Below are 19,304 nucleotides of genomic sequence, written 5' to 3'. Positions count from 1 at the left end.
CTCAGTGAATTCGACTGGTGATGAGTAAGAGGTTCCTAATCTCCAAGTGGAAGCAAGAACCTCCAAGTGGAATCAAGAACTGACAGAGGGAGAGGACACTAGTCAGATCTCAAGCTGACTCATCCTCTCTCCAAACATCTATATATGGATCTCTCCTCCATGAGATCTAGGGGCTGGAATTTTGTGATTGCAAAGAATTGCTGTTGGTTTGAGATTGGAATCATTGGGTGCTTAATGCTTCGAAGGGGGTGAAGATAGGAATTCCGTTTGCTGGGAAGGAGATGCTAGATTGGAGCCCTCTGGGTTGTATCTCTTCCTGAACCTTGTTATTCGTTAATAAATCTATCTTGGTTTCTCCTATATACTGATGTATCTTTGATGTATGATTTCATTAGTATGTTTAGTTTATTTCTAATCCTGAACTAGTTATGAATATGAATCCATGTCTTGTGTAGTGTTCTCTTCTTGTGATATTGCAGAAACCTCTTGAAGCTGGGCGAGCGAGAAGGCAAGTAGCTGGGAACTCTCAAATAGAAGGGAAACTGGATTGAGGGACAAATGGAAGACACCGGTTAGTCCATCCATCTCCCTTCATTCTTAATTCATAAAGGAAGAATACTAGAATAGCTGTCTCTGTTTGTTGCTAAGGCACTGTCACACCTTAGGTGGATAGGATCGTCCTGCATAGGCATTTTTCCCCACAACAAATTGGCGACTCCACTGGGGAGATCTGTTTAGTCATTTTATTCGTGTTTCCATCATTGTTTGTTTCATAGACTCGACAGCAACAATCGAACTGCATCTGCTATTCCCAGATGCAAAGTAGACAGTTGCTGCTTTGATCCAATCACTGGACTTGTCTATGATCTGAACAATGGACTCACAAATGATTTGATGATCCTTTGTGATAGATCTTAGTACTCCCTCAAAGCATCCCTTTGATTGCACCTTGCTTGTTGCTTTTATTTGGCCTGAAACAGTAGATTAATCAGCAATCTGTGACCCAGAACCCAGTGAGAAACTCTCGTTTCTCCTTCAGCGCGACCCCTATGAAGAGGTTCTGCATTTCAACGTAGGTCCTGTGAAGGCTACCTGCGCTGAATGTCAAAACCCCTGTGTTGAGGTTGCGCTGATCCAGTTAGGCCTTGTGTAGCTGGGGTTCTCTGCTCTGTTTTGCCTTGTTTTGATCTCTGATTTTTGCATCCTGTAACCAGCATAGGTACCAGTCTGATAACTCCTTTTCTCTGCTTAAATTTCGCCTCCTTTTGTACAAAAAGACTGTGAGTGTTTTTATGTGTTTGTGGCGTCATTTACAGTTTTCCTTTGCAAGAGTGAAATAATCATCCTGTAGCCCTTGATTCAGATCTGTTGATTGTGATCTTAGAAGAGAGTTCATTGGCTGTTTGCAGTTGATTATACATTTACTTTTGCTTTTGGTTTGAGTTTGTCTCCTTTAAGTGTCAAAACAAGTATTCATTTCGAAAATCGTTAGGTGTTGTAATCTCTTCTACCCTCTCTGATTTCGAAAAAGTAAACTTGTTTGTATTTGTCATTTAAAAGTGTATTCAAAGTTGTACAAAAGCTTTCTTTGTAGGCATCAATACTAAGAAAGCGGAAAACAAACACCTACATTGTGCATTTGCATTTTGATAGTTTGCATGTCTAATTTTAGGAAAAGTGCATTAGAGTGTGCTGATTGCTCTTTGAGAAAAGATGGCGTCTTTCTTTTCCCTTAGTAGCTAGGATTTTCAAAGTTGAAAAGATATAAAGCTTGCTTATCATCTTTAGACTGCATTTAGGAATTGTATCATACATCTCGTGGTGAACCTCAAAAGGCAAACTTCTAAAAAGATCAACCTAAAATAAATTGAATGAACTTAACAACGCTTTGCAACATAACGCACAACATAGAGGTCTAGGCTAGAGACGTGTTCCGGCGTCGTAAAGCCTGGTGACTGTCAATCTTGTTGATGGTGGGTGATTCCTCCTAAGAGACGATAGCGCCAGTACGGATTGTGCTCCCACGTACCGTCGCATATATATTGGGAGACCCCTATAGGCATAAAACCTTTATCCTTAGGAAGTCGTGTCGGCCGCCCTACTGATCGCAATGCACTGAACACAACATTCAGGAAGATCGACCGCCCGTACCCTAAAAAGTATTCTGCGGTTTTGCGAAAAGTTTGGCACACCCTCTGCCTAGAACTCCAGAGCAGTTCCTTTTGGCCTTTTTCAGACTCTATAACGGAAAAAGTTCATCCAAGCATTTGTCACTTGGGGCTCGTTAAAACATCGAAGGAGACTAGAGTCATCTTTAGCTTTTTCTCGACTCTTTAAAAGTGAAAAAGCAAGTTGTGTCTAAAGCGTCGTTAAAATTTATTTTAAACGGAACAATCACCCCTATTCCTGCGTTGATCTTTAGGTTGAGAAAATGGAGCACACCAACCAAGGAATTCCCCTTGGTGGAAATCCTAGTCCCTTCTCCTCTTGGGGATTTGTTGGTGCGCCCCATATGGCAACATTGTCGCTTCCAGGACTGACAATTGGCTTTCCAGTCTGGCTCTTTTCAACCAATGTCGTTCAGAACACTACTATTCCTGAACAGTCAAGTCAACAGCTACACCAGACCAGAGTTGCCCATCAACCTTCTACTTCATCTAATTCTTCCTCTCCTCCTTCTTCTTCGCTTGACGGAACTGGTAAAACAAAAAACCAAGTTCCTAAGGAGAAGAAGGAGAAGAAGAAGAAAGAGAAGAAGAAGAAGGAGCCAAAAGCGACTGGGGGCAAACAAGTGTCGTCTGACAAAAATCCACACACAGCACTGACTAGGCCTAAATCGCCATGTGTCATATGCAAGGGAGACCACTTCCACAGAGATTGTCCCTGCATCCCTTGGATACTAAGGGACTGGTCTCCCCGTTTGCACAATTCGGTGGCGTCAACCTCTGATAGCCATGTTGACAGCTCACTGTCAACTAGTGAAAGTGAAGTCACAGGACAAAGAGGGAAAGCTAGATTTCCCTGCAAACTGTGTGAAGGCGACCATGCCATCCACCGTTGTCCCTTCTTAGACGAGGCTAAAAGAGTTTTGGAAGATCGCCCGATCTTACGAGCGCAACTTTCTCCTGGATATCAAAAACTCCTGCCAAGTCCTTCACTAGTTGAGAACCTGGCTGGCCCGCCCAGGTGGTCAGCCGAAGCACCTATCATGGAAGATGAACCATCTGGATCCATACCTGACGAAATTCAAAAGGTTGAGGCGGCAGTTGACCCGGTTTTGCCTTCAGAGGCTCTATCTTCGAATGATACCATCACAGAGGAGAATAAGGACGACACCGTCCAAATTCTCTTCATCAACATAGAATCCGACGAACAAGGGGGCAATTCGCCCATTCCTTTATCGCAGGAAGGAACTTCGTCAGAGTCATACCCGACCGTCTATTTGGTCCCGCCACCAAGCAACCTGGTTGTGTCCTTCGACTGGAACCAACTAGGCAGACCCCGGTTTCCAGCAAGCATACCATTCAGAATTATCGTTCAAATATACAGAATGGTAATGGCTGGCACTATCATTGATGAGGGGGCATCTGTGAGTATCCTTTCCTCTATTTCTTGGAAAGCGCTTGGTTCGCCAGCGCTTTTGCCTGAAATGAGAAATCTATCAGGCTTTGATAAAGGAACGAGTCGACCTTCAGGGATCCTCCCCAATGTGCCCATAACATTGAAAGGGAAGACCGTTCAAATGAACGTGATGGTCGTTCAAGGACCCTTGGATTATAACCTACTCCTTGGACGAGACTATATATATTGCATGGGAGCAATCTGTTACACTAAAAATGTCACCATGACTATTTTCAGTTAGTATGACTCCATCCACTATCATACTATCCTCCTTGGCAAGTCTCATGCCTCTGCTTTCCATGTCAAACTTCAAGAAAGAGAGAAAAGTCATTTAAAAGTCAATTATCTCTGGTACGCAGTTCTCTTAGCCTCACCTGCGGGTACGCAACCCAAGTTCACAATACCTGCGTACTTTTACGCTCTGTATGTAAAGGGGTGGGTGCGTACTCCTGTAAAGGTCAAAAGGCGCAAGTTTCACTTCAAAAAAGTTACTTGTGGTCATTTCTAGAGTCTTATAGAAGTATGTTTGACGTGTATGAAGCGCCTCCAGATGGTTCATGTATCCCTACCAAAGAGGAACTTATCCCATCAATAGGGGAGCTATCCCATCCAAAGAGGGACTTATCCCATTGATGGCGGACCTAAATAACTTCCTCTAGAGCACTATAAATACAGGCATTAGGCCAAAGGGAGGGGAGGTTGAAAGCTGAGTATTCCTAAGGGTAGATGCTGCTGGAATTAGGACTTCCTTGTAGAAGCTTGTGAGGAGAGATTACCATGTTTACTTGTTTCCATTGGGAGGTGGGTGAGCTGATCAGAGTAAGGGAGAACTCTTGTGGACCCTGGGAGGAGCTTGCACAACACCAAGGCTCAGGTTGTAATGGTTCCTTTTGTTATCTTTTAATACAAATTAGTCCATTCTTCTCAACAATTTGTTATTAATGAGTTGTTTCATATACTCCTTGGTCTATCTGTTAAATATGTTTTATTTTATGTGATATTCAGGTGCTATTTAATCGTTTGATTGTTGGTGAATGCTGGTTTTGAAGGGAAGGAGGAGCTCATCCGGATCAACGAAGCTGGACTACTACAACAACGTTGGATTACAGGTAGGATCTAAACACTTGATTTCTCATATCATAAAAGCATATTTAGGGAAGGATTGCTCTTATTTGTCTTGTTTGTCATTAGAGAGTCTTAGGCTTTCTAGGAAGGTCGGTTGTGTCTGCACTAATGACTCTTTCCGCGCGACAAAATGGCGACTCCGCTGGGGATTCCATTAATGTGTTTGAGTTCTTTTTTATTTGATATTTTGATCTGAGAAAAATTGCTTGTTTTCTGATTTTTGGTTGTCTAGCTGCGTATCTGGGTGGGTTAGCTTAGAGTCAATTTAGTTTTTTATTTTTCTTAGTCTTTCCAGCAGTACACAGTCTCTGGGTTTAACACAGTGCGTACTTGTACGCACTGCGTCCTTGTGCACAGTGCGTACCCGTGCCTGTGTGAACAGATGACCTGCGTACCCCTGTCAATTTTGAGAAAATTTCAATTTTTGCTTTTTGCTCTTTTTGATTTTGTTTTTACTTTGTTTTTACTGCCCAGATCCATCAGTTTACTGTCAAATATCTTCACCTGAACTTGTCCCGTTAGTGTCGAGGGTTTTGGTGGAATTCATAGGGATTTTGCCTTAGGGTTTGATTTTTAACTAGTCCTGTAGTGACTTTGGCATTAGGGGTTGTCAAACTTTGGATCTCCCTGGTTTTGATCAGTCCTCTTAGGAGTCGGACCTGTCATAGAAGTCACCCTAGTGAGAGACCTACCTTTGTGTCTTCTCTTTGCGAATATCGAAAAGTTTGTTTGTTAAAGCCTTGAATTCCATTCTTGAGAAAAAAGAACAAAAAGATTTCGATTTTGTTTTTTGGTTAGTTTATGATTCTGCATGAACTGATCCTTAGTTGCATTTTGATTAAGTAAAACATCCGGGAATCATCCTTGTAGGCTTTTGTCCTCATTATTTTTACTTTTAGGTAAATTTGCTTTTGATTTGTTTTTGAATGAATTTGATTTGATTGTATTAGATTTGTTAAATTTGATTTGATAAAATAGTTTTACATGCTTTATTAACATATAAAAAACACAAAAATTCTTTTGGAAAATGTTTGCTTTGGTAGCATTTGTAGACTTTTGGGAAAAAAAGGAAATTTCGTAGAGTAATTAGTGGTCATGAGTTGTGTGTTTTGAAAAGATAAAGAGAATTGTTTCTTTGATTGTCTTTACTAAGAAAGTTGTTTTCTATAAAATTTGTATTTTCCAACTCTCTTAGTTAGGAGATTCATTGAAAAAGAAAAGTAGTGTAAATCATCTTAGGTGCATCTTTGTAGTGGTTGCGAGTCGAGTCTACACACCACCAGTTTCATCTCCATCACCTTTGGTCTTTAAGAAAAACCATAAAATTAACAGTTAAAGTAAAATCAACGTAGTAACTTTTATTTACTAGGGCTCTGAAACACCAATTTAGATCAGGCTAGTGTCTTGGAGTAGGAGAGTAATTAACTCTCGAAGACAACAAAACCAAACAAGTAGCTTATCTTGTGATAGAATAAATCCAATTGTCTCATTTGTACTCTGGGAAAGCTCCTCTTAAAGGAGAAGCACGAGCTCGTGTCCGAACCAGTGAGGGGATCAATCCTCCCTCGTTGGGAATGACGCCAGACACGCACGTATTACAAACGGTAAACCTCGGATTAACCATTGTCGAGGAGCCAGGGGTCACTTGTCGGTAAACCTTGGATTATTGTCAAGGAACCGGCAAGGGGATTGAGCTTGATACTCTGCCCTTGCGTGCTGTCAGAGTGTAGACTGTTCCCCGAGGTGCATTTGTTGCGGTTGGTATCATTAGTGACCATTATCTTTAGGATTCTACCGAGGTGACGGTGGAGGGAAGATCCCACTGTACCTGGAGCAGACGTCAGCTAGACTCACTTGGATTTTCCGGGGGGTTCACTTCACTCGAGACGGTTAAAGTGGAGGAACTTGTGCCGGTCTATTCATTAAGCAGGTTGCCGGGGTAACTATTCCACCCGCCACTTCTGTACTGAATCTAGCGATGTTGGGTTTCATCTCCAACTAGCGTTTTCGTTCTGGAAGGCTATTGTTTGTGCTTGGTTTGATGCCCTATATACTTTAGGCTCAGGTTGTAATGGTTCCTTTTGTTATCTTTTAATACAAATTAGTCCATTCTTCTCAACAATTTGTTATTAATGAGTTGTTTCATATACTCCTTGGTCTATATGTTAAATATGTTTTATTTTATGTGATATTCAGGTGCTATTTAATCGTTTGATTGTTGGTGAATGCAGGTTTCGAAGGGAAGGAGGAGCTCATCCGGATCAACGAAGCTGGACTACTACAACAGCGTTGGATTACAGGTAGGATCTAAACACTTGATTTCTCATATCATAAAAGCATATTTAGGGAAGGATTGCTCTTATTTGTCTTGTTTGTCATTAGAGAGTCTTAGGCTTTCTAGGAAGGTCGGTTGTGTCCGCACTAATGACTCTTTCCGCGTGACAAAATGGCGACTCCGCTGGGGATTCCATTAATGTGTTTGAGTTCTTTTTTATTTGATATTTTGATCTGAGAAAAATTGCTTGTTTTCTAATTTTTGGTTGTCTAGCTGTGTATTTGGGTGGGTTAGCTTAGAGTCAATTTAGTTTTTTATTTTTCTTAGTCTTTCCAGTAGTACACAGTCTCTGGGTTTAACACAGTGCGTACTTGTACACACTGCGTCTTTGTGCACAGTGCGTACCCGCGCCTGTGTGAACAGATGACCTGCGTACCCCTGTCAATTTTGAGAAAATTTCAATTTTTGCTTTTTGCTCTTTTTGATTTTGTTTTTACTTTGTTTTTACTGCCCAGATCCATCAGTTTACTGTCAAATATCTTCACCTGAACTTGTCCCGTTAGTGTCGAGGGTTTTGGTGGAATTCATAGGGCTTTTGCCTTAGGGTTTGATTTTTAACTGGTCCTGTAGTGACTTTGGCGTTAGGGGTTGTCAAACTTTGGATCTCCCTGGTTTTGATCAGTCCTCTTAGGAGTCGGACCTGTCATAGAAGTCACCCTAGTGAGAGACCTACCTTTGTGTCTTCTCTTTGCGAATCTCGAAAATTTTGTTTGTTAAAGCCTTGAGTTCCATTCTTGAGAAAAAAGAACAAAAATATTTCGATTTTGTTTTTTGGTTAGTTTATGATTCTGCATGAACTGATCCTTAGTTGCATTTTGACTAAGTAAAACATCCGGGAATCATCCTTGTAGGCTTTTGTCCTCATTATTTTTACTTTTAGGTAAATTTGCTTTTGATTTGTTTTTGAATGAATTTGATTTGATTGTATTAGATTTGTTAAATTTGATTTGATAAAATAGTTTTACATGCTTTATTAACATATAAAAAACACAAAAATTCTTTTGGAAAATGTTTGCTTTGGTAGCATTTGTAGACTTTTGGCAAAAAAAGGAAATTTCGTAGAGTAATTAGTGGTCATGAGTTGTGTGTTTTGAAAAGATAAAGAGAATTGTTTCTTTGATTGTCTTTACTAAGAAAGTTGTTTTCTATAAAATTTGCATTTTCCAACTCTCTTAGTTAGGAGATTCATTGAAAAAGAAAAGTAGTGTAAATCATCTTAGGTGCATCTTTGTAGTGGTTGCGAGTCGAGTCTACACACCACCAGTTTCATCTCCATCACCTTTTGTCTTTAAGAAAAACCATAAAATTAACGCTTAAAGTAAAATCAACGTAGTAACTTTTATTTACTAGGGCTCTGAAACACCAATTTAGATCAGGCTAGTGTCTTGGATTAGGAGAGTAATTAACTCTCCAAGACAACAAAACCAAACAAGTAGCTTATCTTGTGATAGAATAAATCCAATTGTCTCATTTGTACTCTGGGAAAGCTCCATTTAAAGGAGAAGCACGAGCTCGTGTCCGAACCAGTGAGGGGATCAATCCTCCCTCGTTGGGAACGATGCCAGACACGCACGTATTACAAATGGTAAACCTCGGATTAACCATTGTCGAGGAGCCAGGGGTCACTTGTCGGTAAACCTTGGATTATTGTCAAGGAACCGGCAAGGGGATTGAGCTTGATACTCTGCCCTTGCGTGCTGTCGGAGTGTAGACTGTTCCCCCAGGTGCATTTGTTGCGGTTGGTATCCTTAGTGACCATTATCTTTAGGATTCTACCGAGGTGACGGTGGAGGGAAGATCCCACTGTACCTGGAGCAGACGTCGGCTAGACTCACTTGGATTTTCCGGGGGGTTCACTTCACTCGAGACGGTTAAAGTGGAGGAACTTGTGCCGGTCTATTCATTAAGCAGGTTGCCGGGGTAACTGTTCCACCCGCCACTTCTGTACTGAATCCAGCGATGTTGGGTTTCATCTCCAACTAGCGTTTTCGTTCTGGAAGGCTATTGTTTGTGCTTGGTTTGATGCCCTATATACTTTAGGCGTATGATTCAAATTTGTTTGGTTTTTTAGAGACTTTAGGTGGTTTGCTTTGAGATTTTACTTTTTTTGCGTGTTTAGTAGTTAAAAGTTTTTAACTGTGGCGGAATTACCGAGACAGTCCCGTAGACTTCGGGGCAAGTCACCTGAGATTGTTACCAGAACCGATTTGTTGAGGAAACTCCGTAGATCACGGGGTGGACCTCCTGAAGACGTCCTGGGTCATTACGAAGGTTTAAAGGTCCTTGTAATCCTCCTAGCGGAAGTAGAGTAGGTTCACCAGAAGAAGGAGAGTCTTCATTGGTAGTCCATCAAGATTACCAAAGTCTTGAGACAGGTTATAATCCTGAAGCAGTTGAAGTTTCTGAGCTTGCTAGTAGTCTTTCATTTACTAGTGATATAGGCGAAGAACCTGAAATATCTAAACCTGTTACTCCAACTTCTAGTGTACCAGATTCACCTAGGGTAGAAAGAGTCATCACCGAAAATCTTCCTACTGGTTTGATAGCTATTGAAGAACTTGCTCCAGAGGAAGAATTAGGCGTATCTACCCTTGAAGATCAACCTACTATTGATCTCAGGGAGCGTGAATCTATCTTTTACAGTCCTCCTAGAAGTACTACTTGGTACCTTTCGTTAACCAATTATTTAGACAACTCAGGGGTAGGTTTTTCTCCACATCGTACTCCTTTTCCACCTGAAGGTATTTATACCCCGGTAAATATGTCTGGTCAGTCGTCCGTGTTCACTCAATCTCCTGAATCTTTCTTGCATGACGGTCCTTCTGTTGCCACCGGGTATCAATCACTTTCTGGTACCTTTGCGGGGGCATCTCCTCAACCCATTGATCATGGGTTATTAGCTGGAAACAATGGTAACAAACCATTGGGTGTAGGGGACATTTACATGATGTCAGGTTCAGTTCCCGTTTCTCAACCTCAAGGTGGTCAATTACCGCCTGGGGGGTAGCCTCAATTAACGCCTGGGGGGCAACCTCAAGGTACACAAATTGTGTCTGGGGGGCAACTTCAGGGTCAGTATGTACCCATGGTACAATACATGCCTCAAGGTCAACCCCAGCCTCAATATGTACCCCAGGGTCAACCTCAGTATCAATATTTACCTCAAGGGTATCAACCCCAAGGGTATCAACCTCAAGGGTATCAACCTCAAGGTCAAGGTGAACCCCAGTATCAGTATTTACCCCAAGGTTATCAACCTCAAGGTCAATACTCAAGTCAAAGTTATCAACCACCTCAAGGTCAGTCATATGTTCAAGGTATGGGAACTATGCCTTTCAGTTATCAATCCTATCCTCAATCCGGTTATGGATCTCAGTATCCTCAACCTGTTACGGGTCAATACCCCGGAATGATAGTGTGGGATCCATCACAAGGTCAACAGGTGTTGCAGGCAAGCATACAGTTGGTACCTCAAACTAGACAACTCGTAGTTTCTGGTCCACCCCAGCAACCACAACCTGTCCAGTCAAACGTTCAAACTTCTGTAACTTCGGTAGTTACTCAGCCGCCAATTGCACCTAGTACTCCATCTCAAACGGCTGCTGCAACTACCGCAACATCTACCGCACTTACTTCTGGAGTATCGACAGCTCCGGTTTCTACTGTCTCTGCAACCACTCCTCAGACATCTTTACCGTTGTCCGGATCTACGATTCAAACCACAGTCCAGATGCCTATAGGGCAGCCTGGTTTAAGTACTGTTGTAACAACTCAACCTCAATTTACTCACCAACAGTACCAGGGACAACACCAATTCGGTCCTGCTGTCCAACAACCGGTTTACCAGTATCAACCGTATCCTGGGTACACTTATCAACAACCTCAACAACCCCAGTACGGTCCGGTTAATCCTGGTTTTCCAGGAGGATATAATATCCCTAATGCGATTCCTGTTCCTACTTACCCTGGATATCCTCCTCCTGGAACTGGTCTTGTGACCCAGAGTTTCAGAGATCCTAACCGGTAGTTACCATTTATCGCAACTTTGGATTTACCAGACTTGACGTGCCTAACGAACGATCCAATTCAATATCTTCCGTTCTGGCCGCCAATGCCAAATAAGTTGCCCAGTGATATACCCAAGTTCGAAGGTAAGTCTAGAGAGGATCCGTCCAATCACGTGATGACTTACCACCTCTGGTGTGCTTCCAATTCTATCTCGGATGATTCGATCCGCTTACGTCTTTTCTAGCGTACGCTCATTGGTCTCGCGGCCAAGTGGTACATTGAGTTACCACGGGCCTCTTTTTACAATTTTAGCCAGTTAGCTACCTCGTTCCTAACTCATTTTCAGTTGCCGGTCAGATACGATAACGGCACGAAGCTATTAACTTCATTAAAACAATCGACCTCCACTTATATTTCCGATCATATTCATGAATGGAGACGTCGAAGACATTTAGTGAAAGTTTTTATCCCGGACCAAATCTTAGCTGAATGGTTTGTAAAATCATTATTACCGAAGATTACTGAAGATGTAGCTAAGGCCGGAGTAGTTACTGAGGAGCAAGTCATTGCTCAAGCCCAGTACCTTGACTTAGTTTACACTCAGTCAGGTACATTGTACGAGAAGATCCCGGATCTTCCTAAGTCAAATCAAATTGCTACTGCTCCTTCGGGGTCTCATGTTGCTGATGCCATGATTGGTACGGTGAATACTAAAAGTAAGAAGAAATCCTCAAAGAATTCTTCTCCAATAATAACCTTACCGGACTCCCCGACAGGAGAATCTTCTCCTGAAATTACTGCCGATATTCATGCTGTAGAGTCATCTACGGCTAAATCAAAAAACGGTGGTAAGAAGAAAGGCAAGAAGAAGGATAAAGCAGACAAGGCTCCAAAGGAGAAAAAAGAGAAGTCGGAATCTAACGACGAAAAGCGCAAACCTCGCTATCCTTGTTTAATTTGTGAAGAAGATCATTTCACAAGAGATTGCCCTCATCGGGCATAGGTTGTGAAAATCGTTAAGGGTTCCCCAACTCCTGCTGTTTTGAAAGATCCATTTCCAAAGCAGGAGAGTAAAATGATAGGTTCTTCCTCAAGTTCCAGTGAAGAACCCATATTGATGATTTCTCATGTACGGATTGCGACTCGATCGCAAGATTATGGTAGTAAGAATCCTGTTGATGGCAAAGAAGTAGAATCTTCTCATTCTAATCCATCAACCTCAGCTCCTGGTTCCGATCCACTACAGATCGAGAAACCTAACCTGGACTTGATAATTAAACCGCCCGCCAAGGGTATACTTCGAAAGTTTGCTTTCAATCCACATGCGAGAGCAGCTCAGAATTATAACATTGTTGAGGATTTAGCTGTTTCACCCTCAGCAATGTCGGCTTTGGAAGTGCTGCAATCATGCCCAGCACAACGAAAATTACTCTTGTCGGCTATAGGAGCTGTTGATATTCAGGACCCGAACCTGATAATCTTTGATCTAGAAAATAGTACACCGCGTCTCCCTCATCAAATGGCTTTCCAGATTCCAGTGATAGTAAAAAACAGGCCTATTCATCGGACTATAATTGATGAAGGATCTCCTACGTGTATTATGTCGATTCAGTGTTGGAGATCGCTTGGTTCTCCTTCACTGAACCAATCCCCGACGATTCTTAAGGCCTTTGATGGCTGTGGGTTCCATCCGTTTGGCATTCTACAGGATTTGCCTATAGGGGTTGAAGGAAAAACCGTTAGTCTGGATGTGGAGGTGTTTGATGCCCCTCTAGACTACAACCTTCTTTTGGGTCGCAGTTGGTCTTACGCTATGACAGCGGTTGTGTCATCGGTCTTCAGAGTTATAAAGTTCCCACATAATGGTAAGATCGTAACGATAGACCAGCTGGCTTACTTTTCATCCGACCCAGCCTCTTCAGAGAGTATCCAGCATGTCGGTAAAATGACTATCCCTTACAGGGATGTTGGTGTAGGATTGGTTAAAGATTCTGGTTTACTGGGAACTTTTACCTATCCTTCCATCAATGCAGACCCTTTATTCGCATCCATTCATATGATTACTTCAGACACTATTATTTACGATGATCCTTGGATTGTCCCATCTGAATCTGAAATAGACTCCTTCGGTAATGTAATGCCTTTGAGTCCATATGAAATTACTTATGAGGCCGTGGAGTCTTTTTCCGACTCCAGTTCAACCCAATTCGACCAAGTGAATGTGGTCCGTGAGGAATCACTTTTCACATCAACCTCAAAACGGATAACGTTTCCTGAAGTCGTGTCATCTGACGAACAACTTCGCGAAATCCTAAGTGTAGACGATCTACCATGGGAATATCTTCATCATAGATCTTCGTTTTCACCTGAGACTGATGACTTTGGAAATGATTTTTCATCAATTTTTACAGCCGAATTTGTCAAGGACGCTCAGAATCCCATGAAACATCCTGATTCAGAGTTGAATTTGGGAAACATTTCCCAAACTATTGCCATCGACATTTCAGTCAAATCCGGAGTTATTGAAAACATTCATATAGGTGCCTCATGTACAGATAACGAAATTCAAACATACAAGGTCCTATTTCAAGAATTTCGCGACGTGTTTGCCTGGTCCTATGAGGAAATGCCAGGAATTGATCCCTCCATTGTTGTTCATGAAATCAAGACCTACCCGGACGCTAAACCCGTTCGACAACGTCTGTGTCAGATACACCCTAGGAAAGCGGCTGCAATTAAAGCAGAAGTCGAAAAGCTGTTGAAAGCAGGTTTCATTTATCTAATCCCGTTAACGGATTGGGTATCGAATATTGTTCCGGTTAACAAGAAACAAGGAACAATAAGAATATGTATCGACTATAGGGATATAAATCGTGCTTGTCCAAAAGACAATTATCCTACACCCTATATCGATCAAATAATTGATGATTGTGCCGGCAGTGAAATATTTTCCTTTATGGACGGTTTTTCCGGTTACAACCAAATCAATATTCTACCTGCCGATCAACAAAAAACGGCTTTCATTTATCCTTGGGGGACATTTGCTTACTGCAAATTACCTTTTGGACTTAAGAATGCCGGAGCCACTTTCCAACGGGCAATGTCTTACGCGTTTCACGACATCAAACACATTGTGCAACCGTATCTCGATGATTTGCCTGCTCATTCTTGACATCGAGTTGATCACCTTGTCCATTTACGCGCTATTTTTATGAGGTGTTGGCACTATCGAATTCGGTTGAACCCACACAAATGTGTCTTCTGCATAGAAGTGGGACGATTGCTAGGATTTGTCATTTCAAAAGCCGGTATCCGCGTCGATCCCTCGAAGGTAGAAGCCATCATCAAATTGCCTCCTCCTTCGAGTTTGCGCCAACTCCAAAGTTTGCAGGGGAAAGCAAACTTTTTACGTCGATTCATTCCTAACTACGCCGAGGTTACAAAGGGTTTCACCCGGTTGTTGAAACAAAATGCTCAATTTTCTTGGGATGAGATAGCTCAGAAATATTTTGATGCACTTAAGCACGCGTTGACCCATGCACCGTTGCTGCATCCTCCCAACTACAACCAGGACTACTTTTTGTATCTCGCCGCCTCCCACTCCACTATTGGAATGGTCTTAGTTCAGGAAGATGAATTCGGAACGGAACATGTAATATATTATCTTAGCAGGACGTTAAATCCCACTGAGCTAAAATATTCGCATGTGGAGAAATTGGCCCTGGCAGCTGTGCAGGCTGTCCAGCGTTTTCGTCATTACATTCTTCTCCGTAAAACTACAGTGATTTCGGATTGCAACCCTATGATTTACATTTTGACAAAACAATTGCTAGGGGGCAAGTATTCCAAATGGATTGTTATCCTGCAGGAGTTCGATTTGGAGTTTGAGAAGTCCAAGTCTAAGAAATCCTTAGTTTTTGCGGAATTGATGTGTGACTTCCCGCGTGCTGACACAGAAACTGTGGCAGAGGAACCCATTGCGGACGAATCTCTGTTTCTTATCAGCACTTTAGATCCGTGGTATGGGGATATAATCGTCTATCTCCAAACCCAATCCTTTCGGCCCGAAGCTTCAAAGTCGGAACGTCGGAAAATTCATTCGAGTCCCAACAATACAGAATTATTGAAGATACTCTTTATCGTCGTGGGGCGGACTTGGTTTTTCGTCGTTTCTTAACTCATGAAGAGGCCGAAAGGGTTTTGAATGACTGTCATTCTGGAGCATGTGGCGGTCATATGTCTGGGTATGCCACAGCTCAGAAGGTGTTGCGTGCTGGCTATTTCTGGCCGTCCATGTTTAAAGATTGCATCATTGCGGTCCGAAAATACCACAACTGCCAAGTGTTTGATCGCAAGATGCGCGCACCACCTGCTCCTCTCCACCCTATAATTGTCGTTGGTCCTTTTGCTAAATGGGGTATCGATTTTATTACTTGTAACCCTCACTCGGCCGGGGGGCATGCGTATATCATCCTTGCGGTTGATTATTTTACTAAATGGGCCGAGGCGATGCCTACATTCGAGGAAAGCGGCAAAACAACAACGATTTTCGTATTCAATCATATTATTGCTAGGTTTGGTGTCCCACAAGCGATAATCACTGACCATGGGCGCCATTTTTGAAACATTATGATGACAGAACTTACAAGCCAGCTTGGTTTACGCCATGATAGTTCTACTCCTTATTATCCTCAAGCAAACGGTTTGGTTGAATCCATCAACAAAGTTATCGTTATCATGATCCGACGAATCATTGGTATTCATCGGTCGAATTGGCACAACATGTTATTCTCAGCGCTTTGGGCGTATCGAACCTCAGTAAAAACATCAACAGGGTTCACTCCTTTCCAACTAGTTTATGGTTTGGAAGCAGTGTTGCCCATTGAATGCGAAATTCCATCACTTCAAATGGCTATCGAATTACTCCTAGCTACTTCCGAAGAGGAGAAGCATCTGTTATACTTAGCTAAATTAGATGAGACTCGACGTGACACTGCTTTGGCAATCGAGACTCACGCAAAAAGGATGAAAGCTCAGTATGACCGTAACGTGACCCCTCGTAATTTTTCGGAAGGAGACCTAGTGTTATTATATGATCAAGCTAACGATAAATTAGGTGCTGGAAAATTCGTTCCCATGTGGCATGGACCCTACATTGTCAAGCGAAAGGGGCCTATGAGCTGGTAGATTTTGATGGGGACTCTTTGGGTAAGCCCAGAAATGGACTTTACCTAAAGAGGTATTATGCTTAAATGGTGGGTATGGAGATTTAGTTAGCTCTAGTTAGGTTAATTTTCTTTCTAGTTGGAGTATTTGCTTAGTTTAGGCTGTGTGCTTAGTTTAAAGAGTGTGTTTTGTCGTTATTCTGGCTTATCTTGGTTTTACTCTTGATATTGCAGATGTCGACGCCTCTTCAAACGTACATTGGATTTGCTGATGGTGCTTGTCGTAGTACATGGAATATCTCTTCCGCAGCTTGGGTTATCTATTCGCCCTCTGACGAGTTAGTTTCTATGAATGGGGTGAGCCTCGGTCAAACAACAAACAACATTGCAGAATACAGTGCAGTGATTTGAATTATTATCTGAATCTATTTCATTTGGGATTCAGAGTTTGATAGTGAGGTTAGATTCTGAACTCGTTGTATTACATCTTAATAGAGTCTATGCCATCAGAAATCCAGTGTTATTAAGATTGTTTTTGAGGGTGTGTCTCTTGGAACGTGAATTTGATTACATTGAATATCAGCATATTCCAAGGTCTTTAAATACATTAGCAGATGCAATGGTGTCTCGAATGTTAAATAGACATTTGTAACAATCATAAATGTAAATTTATAAACATTTCATCACACATGTTTAACAAAATAAGCTGGTAATAATGATATATATAGATAGGAGTGTGTCAAAAATATACATCGTCTTCGATCATAGGTTGAAAAACACCTTATGATCGGAAAAATGATAAGTACAAAAAACCAAAAATGTTATGTGTGTCTACAAAAGTGACTAGTCAATCACTGGTGGTGCTCTCCTATTTTCATTTATTTCACAAATAAAATGTCAATTAATGCCACTTTTCCTTTACCAATTCCTTTACCAATTTCCATAGTCGTTAATTAATCACTAGTGATACCCATCACTATGTTTTTCCCAACATTCATCTTCAAATATGTGTCCCATGACCTTAGTATTATTTTATTTACATAGAAAATCAACCAGGGGCCTTTACAAACAAATATTACAATATATAGAATAACATGTATAATACAATAATACTTTTCTAAATAAGTCTGAGATGGTTGGAAACTAAAGGATGTATTTCCACTCTCCGCCCAACCATAGGCTAGCTACATTTCAAACTTTCTTGTAGTTGACCACTCTCAAGCCAAATATAGGTTCTAAGAAATTCACTTACACAAGGGATGTTTACATCAGTGGTTTGATCATTTACTGAGATTCCTACCACCGAAACAAGATTAGATGATAGAGTCTTAGATATAGTAAGGGAAAATAGTGCCCATAGTCATAGAGCAGAAGCTCAAGATCCCCAAGCACCAACTATAGGTTATAACTTTTTCATACATCCACCACTACGAATGTTTCCTTGATTTAATCTTGAATGCCTCCTTATAGTAGTTGGGACCAGTGTATTCCAGCAAGTGAGAACTTAGGATGAATCCCCAAAATATCTTCAATAACTTCTCTCCCTACTATGCTTGCATTGTATGTTTTTTTCCCATCTTCTCTAACACTTTCTCCTCTGCTTTACCTTTGAGTCCTTTAATATTCCTATGTGCATGTGCATCTCTTCCTTCGCTTCATGTTCCAGCATGAAAATCCCATGCTTTCCTCTTTATAATCCCATCTTTTTGAGGTGTTAGGTGATGGCTTGATATTTTCTCCCTCTTCAAGTACATCTAGACCTATTCACTGGATGCAATAGGTATCCAATGGGGAAAAAATAGGTGTAGCCTTACCTATGGTGGGTTGGAGGGTGGCTCATGTTTCTTCAATTCTAGATTCTCTTTTTCTAAATTAGATAAATACTTCCATTCTTGGTAACTGAAATTAATGATTTCAACCATATATGTATGAAATCATAGCATTTGAAACTATTTATTCTAAAACAAATTCCTTTTTTAATTATATCTGTTTATGAAAAATAAACATATGGAGGATATGAATTCTATTACTGGTAAAATTTATAATTATTTTCCTAACCTATGACTAAGGAAATTGAATTGATTTGGGTAATATTTTCTTCTTAGTAGAGATTGTTTTAATAAATTTTCCAATTCCTCGGTTTGTTGTGTGCACGCATGCCTTCCTTATTAATTGTGTGATGCATTTTCTTTAATTTTTCCTATAGACCTTAAATCCAAAATTTATCCTATGATTTAAGGAGATTTGAAGTGTGAAAATGAAATTGAGGAAGGGTTTTGGGGTCATTCTTGGAGTTTGGATGTGGATGTCAAAATGTGATTTTTGGGGCAAACTGGTTATCTTGGAATTTTCACTCTAATTTTTATGAGGTTTCATAACATAAAATTTGTATTATGATGATGGGAAATATTATTGATCATCTATTTAAAGTTTCATATATTTTTTTGTTATACTTTTCGATATATGATTTAAAGAAGTTGAGCTTCCTGAATGTTTCTTCAAATAAGCCATCTTGAAATTTTCACTATAACTTTTATTCTGAGAGGTTTCCAACACTAAAACTTAGATCACGATGAAGAGAAATCTCGCTAAACATATGTTTCTATTTTCTTATCTTTATTTTCTACAATTTTTGTTATGTTCTCTAAGGAAAATGAGTATCTTGAATGCTCTTGAAATCAAGAATAAAACATATCAGCATTGTATTTCTATTATAGCTTTTATTTTTTAAGATTTCAAACCCTAAAACTTGGATGAGATAGAGAATATATCTCAAGGTACTTGTGATAGAATTTTTTAACCTTGGTTTGTTATAGTTTCATACATACACCCTAAGGAAGATGGGTCTTTTCAATTGTCTTGAAATTAGAATAAATTGTTGTCTTAGTGAATCACAAAAGAAATTGGAAAAAAAATAATGCAACATATCCTTAATCAGGCTTTAACAGATTAAGTTCAATAAAAATGTGATGCCCCATAGCCCTAATGAAGGAATGAGAGTTCGGTGTGTGAAAAAATTATATGTAGGTTCCCTATCCAATGAGGACCAG

The sequence above is a fragment of the Pinus tabuliformis genome, chromosome 8 (genome assembly GCF_031772625.1).
Source record: "Pinus tabuliformis cultivar Carrire ecotype Pingquan chromosome 8, CPIR1, whole genome shotgun sequence".
NCBI lineage: Eukaryota > Viridiplantae > Streptophyta > Pinopsida > Pinales > Pinaceae > Pinus > Pinus tabuliformis.
Note: the sequence above shows the minus strand (reverse complement) of the source record.